Source organism: Trematomus bernacchii, unplaced genomic scaffold, assembly GCF_902827165.1.
Source record: "Trematomus bernacchii unplaced genomic scaffold, fTreBer1.1, whole genome shotgun sequence".
NCBI classification, from domain to species: domain Eukaryota; kingdom Metazoa; phylum Chordata; class Actinopteri; order Perciformes; family Nototheniidae; genus Trematomus; species Trematomus bernacchii.
The window spans coordinates 6,455,536-6,465,299 of record NW_022987656.1 but is presented as its reverse complement, the minus strand read 5'-3'; positions in this window follow the sequence as shown (position 1 = coordinate 6,465,299).

The window sequence follows — 9,764 nt, the reverse complement described above, 5'->3', positions numbered from 1 at the left end:
TCGAAAACACCAGCCGATGGGGAATTTAGCGCGGCAACAACAGCAGGATGCGGAGGAAAGTATGGGCAAACCAGGCGTGTTCGTCCTCATTGCCTGCCTGGCTCGCTCACAACACCCAGCAATTATCAACGCCTCCTCCATATCAGTCGCCCCCTGTTCATGGCATTTTGCTTGAAGTGCAGGATCAAGGCCAGCCAAAAAACTTCTGAATTTCTCACCCTTTACTGCAGCGCGGTCATAATCGGGAAAAGCCTCAGCCACAAGTCTGGAAATGTCCGCCGCATACACCTCCAAACACTCGTTCGCCTGGCGGGGCCGTGCAGATACACACGTCTGGAAATAAAGGAGGAACTGTCTCTGGCCAAAAGCTTCCGCCAGCTTCTCCTTCACACGTCCCACAGCAGGAAAGCTGCGCTGTCCAGTCTGGTAGGTAGAATGTTCAGTAAGGTAGCTGCGTAGCTCGTGCCTATAGCACCCCTCATCTGAGCACGAACAGTGGCTTCAAACTGTCTTATCCACGTAGCGAACTGCCTCTGGCTGTCGCCCCTAAACATCGGCGGCAGCTCCACTTTAATATCATTACTCACAGAACCAGTCCAAGAAGCAGTACATCCGTTATAATCGTCTTCCATATCGCCGTCACTCTTCATTCCTCCGAACATGACACTTCGACGCTAGCACCGTTAGCACAGCTAGCCAGCAGAGCCGACCAAAAAGTTCAGTAATTCAAGTTTATTTATTTTTTTTTATTTATAAAGCACATTTAAAAGCGATTTTTGGTTGAGCCAAAGTGCTGTACATGTAATAAAAACACATTACTACAATCACAATAAAAGACAATAAATTACAACAGATATATAAAAAACACAGGGAAAAGTCACGAGTCGTGCTCCGCTCTGACTAGAAGGCCAGGGAGAAGAAGTGTGTCTTAAGAGTAGATTTAAAAACCCCTAGGGTCTGGGCCGACCTCACATGGAGGGGCAGAGTGTTCCAGAGCCTAGGGCCAGCTGCTGCGAAGGCTCGGTGCCCTCGGGTTTTAAGCCTGGTCTTGGGCACTACCAGCAGCAGCTGGTCAGCAGACCTTAAAGCTCTGGTTGGGGTGTAGCGCTGGAGGAGTTCAGCTATATAGGCCGGAGCCAGCCCATTTAGTGCTTTAAAAACAAATAAAAGGATTTTAAAATCAATTCGGAACCGAACTGGAAGCCAGTGTAGTGAGGCCAGAATTGGGGTGATGTGGTCACGCTTTTTGTGGCCAGTCAGAAGACGTGCAGCTGCGTTTTGGACTAGCTGCAGGCGTTTAATTGAGGCCTGGTCCATACCCACGTATAGAGCGTTGCAGTAATCCAGTCTCGAGGTTACAAAGGCGTTAATAACCCTTTCTAAGTCTTTAAAAGATAAATACGACTTGGTTTTGGCCAATAGTCTTATTTAAAAAAAGCAGGATTTGACTACGGTGCTGACCTGCTTGTCGAATTTAACCTGTTAAGCCCGAGAGACCCCGGTACTGGGGCACTGCCGCAACATCTTGCAGGAAACAGTGTCTGAGGGCATGTTCATTTAATAAAACTATGAATGTTTTATATCCATGTAACGGGAAGAAACTCATCTAACTGATCATTTTTTTTTTTTTTTCAAAAGAAAACCCACAATGCTAACACTGAGCCTCTGAATTAGCAACGAGCGAAAAATGCTAACAGATTACTGCACCGAAAATCACTCACAAAACCTTATTATTTATCTTTTCTCCACATCCATGACATCGTTTCACATCATGAGGTGACACAGAATCGAAGGGTACCCTCATTATCACTGAATTATACGAAATCGCGACGTTATAAACCAAAACAGACATCAAAACATGTGGTGCTAGGTAGCTAAAAATGCTAACATGCTTACCTTGGTTCTGTAGTCTCTCCAAAGTGGTCTTCAATGGCATTAAAACGAGAAAAACGCTGCTGAAGTTAATCCATAGGTTAATCCAATGTGTCTGTGTCCCTTTGAAATTATTTCTGATAATCCATGAGCATTGAGACTGCTTTTCCGTTTCTAGATGTCAGAGCGAGAGATAGTTTCACTCTAATGCAAAATTACATGCGCAAAGCCCCCACCTTTTTGTTTTACAATGAGTGTGTGTGGGGGACTCCCCCTTCGATTCTATTGGCTCTAACGGTCAGAAAGAGGTGTCAACCATCAAAATCGACAAAGGGGGGCCAGAGATATGGAACAAAAAACATTTCCACCCAAATCACCTCAGAGGTGGAGTGTTTTTGGCTAAACCTCTCTAAAAAGGTCAAATGTCACTTGTTTTGCATCAATCTTGATACAGGGTACTTATTATATGTTGTACTTTGGATTCCTAAAGCTTTTAGTCTACCTTACCATCATCCAAGGGTAGTTTTCACTATAAGTACAAAATAGTTTTTGGACGGACACTATAATTTACAGTTTTTTACTATGTAAAATCTGAATTTTCTTTAAAATAAAAAACATCTATATTGTTCTGACTTTTCTACATCCAACTCATAGGTTTATCATTACTTTGAGGGGGTGAGGGAGGCGCTCGTGAATTGTTGTTACGGAAACAGAGGGGTTTTAGGTTGCCATAAGGCTGTTGACGGTCTTATTATAGGCTACATCCATTGGTTGGTTGTGTGGCACATTTGTAACGCTGTGCCAACTTGGGCAAGCACAGGCAAACTTGAGGAGCGCACACAGGGTGGAGAGGTGGAGTGAGGTTGAGCGATGGAGAGAAAGGGAGAGAGAGAGATTGAGCGAGGCAGGCAGAGAGCGTGTGCAGCGGTCTGCTTGCGCACAGAGCAGGAGTTTGTGAGAGAGCCGGCTTGAGAGTCAATTTCTCTTCAAAATATAATTGATTGCCAGCCTCCCTTGTCCCTGGCTGGCTTGCTAGCTCGTTGGTAACATAACTGATTTCTTCTAATGTGGCTGCATCTGGCGCTGAGTTGCCATATTCCTTTCATGAACCACTTCCTGATATCCATTGTTGCAGATAAATATAAATGATAATAGCCAAACTAACCTAGCAAGAGTAAACTGACAGGCTGCTGTGCCGCATCTCACTCAAAAACCCACACGACTCAACCCAGCGAAAAACCAGTCTCGCGCGCAGCCTTTCATTCAGAATTTCATTCAGAATTTCATAGCAAAATACAAAAATGATATTAAACTAATCTTTCAACATAGTTTAAAACAAAAATAAATATTAGGACAAAGCCCTACAAATAATAACAATAAACATAATAATAAAACAATTAATATGTTGTATTGCCCTGATTAAAACAGCGGGCCAGGTTTGAAGCCAGACTGAAACTTTTCATGGATAATTGTCCACAGAAAACAATAATCCAAGAGCAGATAAAACACACTCCGATACCGCTGCCACCAATGTAACGTCCGAGGTGTTAAGGCTTCAAAGATACTTACACGTTGTGCCTCTCCACCTCTGTTCCTTACTTCTTACTTGCTACCCCTTATCCCTCAACCTATCCTAAGGGAGTGCATGTACGTAGACACGTTAGTTTAGCTGCTATAGGCTTAGACTGTCGGGGGACACCTTACTTCTTCCCTCTGTCTGTCTGTACCTGTGTACTCTCATGTTCCAAATAACCCAGCTTCCCCCAAATGTCTTTTTGGTGTCTATATCTACGCCGGGATCCTGAGTCGTGGCTGATCCTGTTGCTGTGGTCCTGTGTCCTGGATCCTCTATCCTGAGTTCTGGATTTGAGTCCTGGACTTCGAGTCGTGGCTGAACCTGTCACTGTCGTGCCTGACTCTCATCATACTACTTCCCTGATGGCTCCCACAGGATTGTTGACATCCTTGTGTATTCATCTTCTTATTATAGACACATGCATTTCCAAACATTTGGTCTACCTATGCTGTAAAATGTATTATCTCTTCGATTTACACACGGCATCTATTGCACGTCTGTTCGTCCTGGGAGAGGGATCCCTCCTCTGATGCTCTCTCTGAGGTTTCTCCCATTTTCCCCTTTAAACTGTGGGGTTTTTCATTTTTTGGAAGTTTTTCCTTGTACGATGTGAGGGTCTAAGGACAGAGGGTGTTGTATTGTCATACTGATATTCTGTACAAACTGTGAAGTCCACTGAGACAAATGTAACATTTGTGATATTGGGCTATATAAATAAACATTGATTGATTGATACTTCTGTGTAACAAGAACTCAGGAACTTTAGTACTTTTTGGAGCGTCACAGACAGCGCCTTCGTTTATTATTGTAGAGTCACACCACACTCTCTTTCACAATTTCAGGACAGACTGCGCATGCTCAAAACACATGACCTCTCAACCCAATGCTTACAATAACATGATGAGTTATTGGCATGAAGTCCGACAATTTTCCGACACTTACACTACACAGGGCATATTATCTCTGCTGCTATTATACTGTGAGCACTATCTGTTCTTACAGTGGTGACCCTGTCCACTATCTCACACTCCTGTACAACTTCGAGAAACTAGAGCATGATTCAGCAAATTGCCTTTCTTACGTTTTCTGCACACCTAAAGAACGGGTGCAGAACATTTGTCATGGATTAGTTCTGCCGTTAAACCAATGTAGTGAGGGTTCTTACCAGAGGTGTGGACTTGAGTCACATGACTTGGACTCGAGTCACCAATTTGATGACTTTGGACTCGACTTGACAAAATCACAAAACACTTGCGACTCGACTTGGACTTGAACACCAATGACTCGGGACTTGACTTGGACTTGAGCCCTCTGACTTGAGGTGACTTGATAATTTAATTCAGAGGTCTCCAACACGCCGATCGCGAGATGCCGCTAGAAGAGCAGACTCGTCGGGGAGAGCAGAATCTTCAGCCGCTCCTACTCTTGCTGTGAATCCATGCAGGCAGGGGCGGGACTTTATTTTGCTGAGTCACCATGCGGCCAATCATATGCGAGGACAAACTAGGATCATACCATTATGTGAAAGAAGGGTGGGGGGCAGACACTCCAAAGACAGCAAGTGTAGTGGTACAGGCCAGCTACACATACCTCATTCACACCAACGGTGTTTCAGGGCCGGTTCGGAGCTGGAGCTTGAAAAGCACCGGGTTTTCCTGTTCACACCGCAGCGGAGCAGCCTCTTAGCTCCGGAATTCGGTTCGTTTCGAGCACCAAAAAATTGTCCGGCTAGAGCAAAAGCACCGCATACGTCACGCTTACGTCGAAGCAGGGCCGGGATCAACTCCTGAACAACAAAAACCCTGCGTTTTATCCAGTTTGTACACAACGATGGAGAAACTTAACAAGCAGCAGTGGTCCACTGAAGAGACCAGCTACCTACTGGGAATCTGGTCTTCCGAAGAGGTACAGAGGAAGCTGGAGGGGAGCACGCGGTCCAAAGCAATTCTCCAACAATTGCAGAAAACCAAAACGAGTAGCGCTTCAACACAATCGGCCATTGTTGTTGTTGTCGGTGTGAGCTGTGAGGGGTTTCCGCGCAGTTTGGCTTTATGAAGCAGGCACGCAAACGGTTACGTCATGACGCAAACGATGACGCAATGACGCAATGACGCAGCACCAGTCGGACTCTGGGCGGTGTGAAAAGAGCCGGAGCTAAACCGAAGACCGGTTCTGAACCTGAAAAGCTATAGCACGGAGCTTGAAACTGAGTTGCGTTGGTGTGAATGAGGTAACAGATCGACAGGAAGACGGGATTTAAATGCAAGCGCGTCAGAAAAAGTCAAGAAATGTGCGGAAACCGAAAAAAGAAGCAGCATCTGGCTGCATTTCAATGATATTGGAGAAAGGAAAGCTGAGTGCATGATTTGTAAAATGAAAATAACCTTCAGAGCAGGGTTGTTTTTTTGGTAACCACTCAGGATTTATTGTCAGAGGTGGGAGAAGTTCAGATCTTGTACTTGAGTAAAAGTACCAGAGTGTAGGAATACTCGGTTACAATAAACAGTCCTGCATTCAAAATGTTACAAGTAAAAGTACAAAAGTATTAGCATCAAAATATAGTTAAAGTACCACCTGCAGAGGGATCTAGGTTCAGGTTTTTTTCCCCATGAGACCGCCTCGCTGCACATTATCCCTTGCATAAAGATAGATTGTGGGTCCCTTATAACATGTTGTACACAGTGGAAATAAACATTCTGGGTACCTTAACATCAGGGATCTTATCCATTAAACTCCTTCTGAATCAAACCGTCACGTAGCCTTACCTTACTGATCCCTCTTACAATAGAAGAAAACACGTTACTTTACCAGCAGAGAGAAAATGGATTATTAAATGATTAATGTGACTAATAAAGAGCAGTTTAATTATTAAGTATTATTCTGTTGATCGATGTCATTACATTTGTTGAAAAGCACATAAGGACTTGTTTAAGACTCGTTTTGTCAAAGTTTAGGACTTGGACTTGACTTGAACTTGCCCATCCTGACTTGAGACTTGACTCTGACTTGAGCGCAAAGACTTGAGACTTGACTCGGACTTGAGCGCAAAGACTTGAGACTTGACTCGGACTTGCAAAACAATGACTTGGTCCCACCTCTGGTTCTTACTGATGTCCAGTGGTTTCCAGCCAGTTGCTTCCTTTGCCTTTTCACTGCTGTCCAATTCATGCTAAACAAATCTGCGCTAGAATTACTTTAAGGAAGTTAGGGTCAAACATTGTCATTAATCTGCATTTATTTATTTTTCCATATTAATCACGTTAACGTTGTCATCCCTGAATAAAAGCAATTCAACTGCAAATTGTACACCTAATATATCCTCCACCCAATCACATAAGTTTGATTCCGGTTTAGAGACAGCTAGTTTTTGTATTGCCTGTGGTCTTGCTGAAAAACACAGAGCTTCTGGAATAATTTAGTGCCGTGAGCGGAGGTACAGTATGCAGTCTCTTATGCTGTGTTTACTGCCAAGTTTCACTGGATTCCCAAGAGATCAATCTCTCGCTGTGTCAATCAAACAAGCAGCAAGATGATACCGTCTTCCATGAATTTTGTTTTTTTGGATGAAGTTTGTGTTTCTGTAGGTGGTTGCTGCACAGGCTAACTACTCTGTTTGTCCTTTTCTGTAGTGATGGGAATTATGGCTCTTTGAAGGGAGCCGGATTTTATGGCTCCGTTCCTTTGCGAGAGCCGTTCAAAAGAGCCGTTTTTTTTTAAGGGTGCGGGGTTAATAGGTTTATCTTCGAAATATACCTTTTATAATTCAATCAAATGTAGCCCTGTTTTGACTAATGATTTATATGTGTACACATATATCACTTAAATTATTCAATACATCCTTTGTACTGAAGTATTCAAAAGTAAAAATTATATTTTTAATATAAATGCTGTGGCCAATTGTTTTCATTGCATTTACAGACCCTTGTAACTCTCAAAAACTCCTAAAAATAATCCTAAATAAATAACATAATGAAAATAAATATATTGCAATGCTCAAAACAGCAGCATCCAACAGTCTCTAATAGGGATGGGAACGATTAATCGAATATTCGAATATTCAAAATTATTATTATTTTAATTTTTTTTGGGAGGGGTGCCTAAGTTGATTACATATTATCAAATGGAATAATTCAATGTATACGACAGTGCCATAGCTAAGTGTGTTAGGTCTAAAGGTGTGTTTTGCTCCGCTCACCGGTCCCTCACAGCGGGCAGAGCTGCATGTGCTGATCTCTCTCTCGCGTCCGGTTATACTTCACTCGCGTCTATGTCCAAATCCATCAGATCTACCTAGTTCTAGCTAATGATATGGCTGCTGACCCTCCCTACACGCAGATCACGCAGACTCAAACCTCATCTTATGCCCAAGGGTGAGAGGGTCTTCTCTACAGCTGGCCTGATTGTGAATCGCCTCCGCACCCGCCTCTCCCCTGAGCATGTAGACATCAGTGACGTGCGGTGAGGTTCATGGCTGGTGAGGCACTGACTCACTGAGTCAGATTTACAAATATTATATTTTGACCTTAATCGAAATATTCGGTTATTTTCAAAAGCTTTTTTAGTCTGATGCTTGGATTCATTTTAAACAGACCGTTCAACAAAAGGATACCCAAAATCTAAATATTGGATTGTTCTTTCTTAGTAAGATCCCATTTTCATTACAAATGTGGTCTTACCTTGACTTGAAGATGAATAGAAGTCCATGCTATCCTTCTGGACAACAATCTCTATTACTTTTTTGTAAAAGTCCTCCTTATCTTCCTGTAGTTTCAAAAGTCTAGTTTGTTGTTTGCGTCTACCGTCTCTGCGTAGAATAACAGTAGCAACAAGAACCTGTGGGCTCACGTGCGCCCCCTTCAGTGCGGCAGAGGTTATGGCTGCCTCCCCTGGTGCTTTTTTCATTGCCGTTGATACCAGCGAGCCTAAATATGATATATACGTGAAATAAGTTATTTAGAGACTATGGATGGCGAGGATAAATGTAATAAAGGGATCTACAAACATTACATTGGTGACCTACAGTGAGATGGTAACAGGCATGCGCTTAGGGCCCGCTTTCCAGCCAGTTTCTGTGGGGTGACGCATTCTGAGGTGAGGCAGAGCTCATCTGTGCCTCACCTTAGCCCACAGTAAATGGCTTGAGCGCGCTCACAAAATAAGTGCCCGTGCTAAATTAGTGCCCGTGCTCCAGCAAGTTACTGTGGGCTTACGAGAGGCAGAGCTCGTCCCTGCCTCACTTCTCATCGCTCCCGTAGCGGAGCTCGGCAAATTTGCTGATTTTGACTATAAAAAGCGATTGGAATCATACATAAATCACACTTACAACACAGATCAGTGGAGACATTTTATTATTATTACTATTTAGTTTTTCTTTAGTTGTTTTTCCGTTACATTGGAGTATGACAGGTGAGGCTCTGCCTCCCCTGCCTCCCCTGACTGCACGTCGCTGGTAGACATACTCATATTCTTAAACAAGAATGAGTATTGAATAGCTGCATTCTGTGCATAGGCCCTGTTATAGGTCGTTGATCTCTGTTGTAATAGGGTTACGTTACCCTAACCCGTTATGTTGTTCGTGTATGATCCCTCTTTCATTTAAAAACCAAGTTATGTTTTAAGCATGAAAGCTGTAGGCCTATAGCTGTCAACTGTTCAAACTGTGATCACCAGTTCAATACATTTGACAAATTCGACTTGGTTTCTATACTTATTTGAACATGTATTTATTTACTTTTCAAAATTAAAAAAACATTTTTGTAATTTTTTTTCTCCCACATTTTCTTTTATTTATATAGGATATGTACATTTCGGTTAATCGGTTAACCGTTTTTTTGGGGGTCGAATATTCGAATATACATTTGCTTTCAAATTCCCATCCCTAGTCTCCAATCCTTAGATATTACATGTCACTGCATGCATGCACGGAGCACCCGTAGCGCGGAGATCATCATATCATTCTGTCTTATATTACATAACAAAACAAAAACGGCTTGTTCGCGGGCGCGAGCCGGCTCCCGTCGTTCACTTAAAAGAGCCGGCTCTTTGAGCCGACTCGTTCGCGACCGACACATCATTACTTTTCTGTTCATTTTCTTTATCTTTGCACCAATGAATTTCGTTCTAGGAGTGTTTGGTACTGCAAATGTAGAAGCTATCTGCTGTATCATTCAGCAGGTGCACAAAAAGTAGGCTACATGATGGAATCATTAAATTAACATCCCTTAATGAGTCTGTTTTCAAACAGCTGTACATGGGCAAATTATATTGCTGATGAAGACATTTCGAAACTGCACAGTACAGTACGCGAGCGCCCATT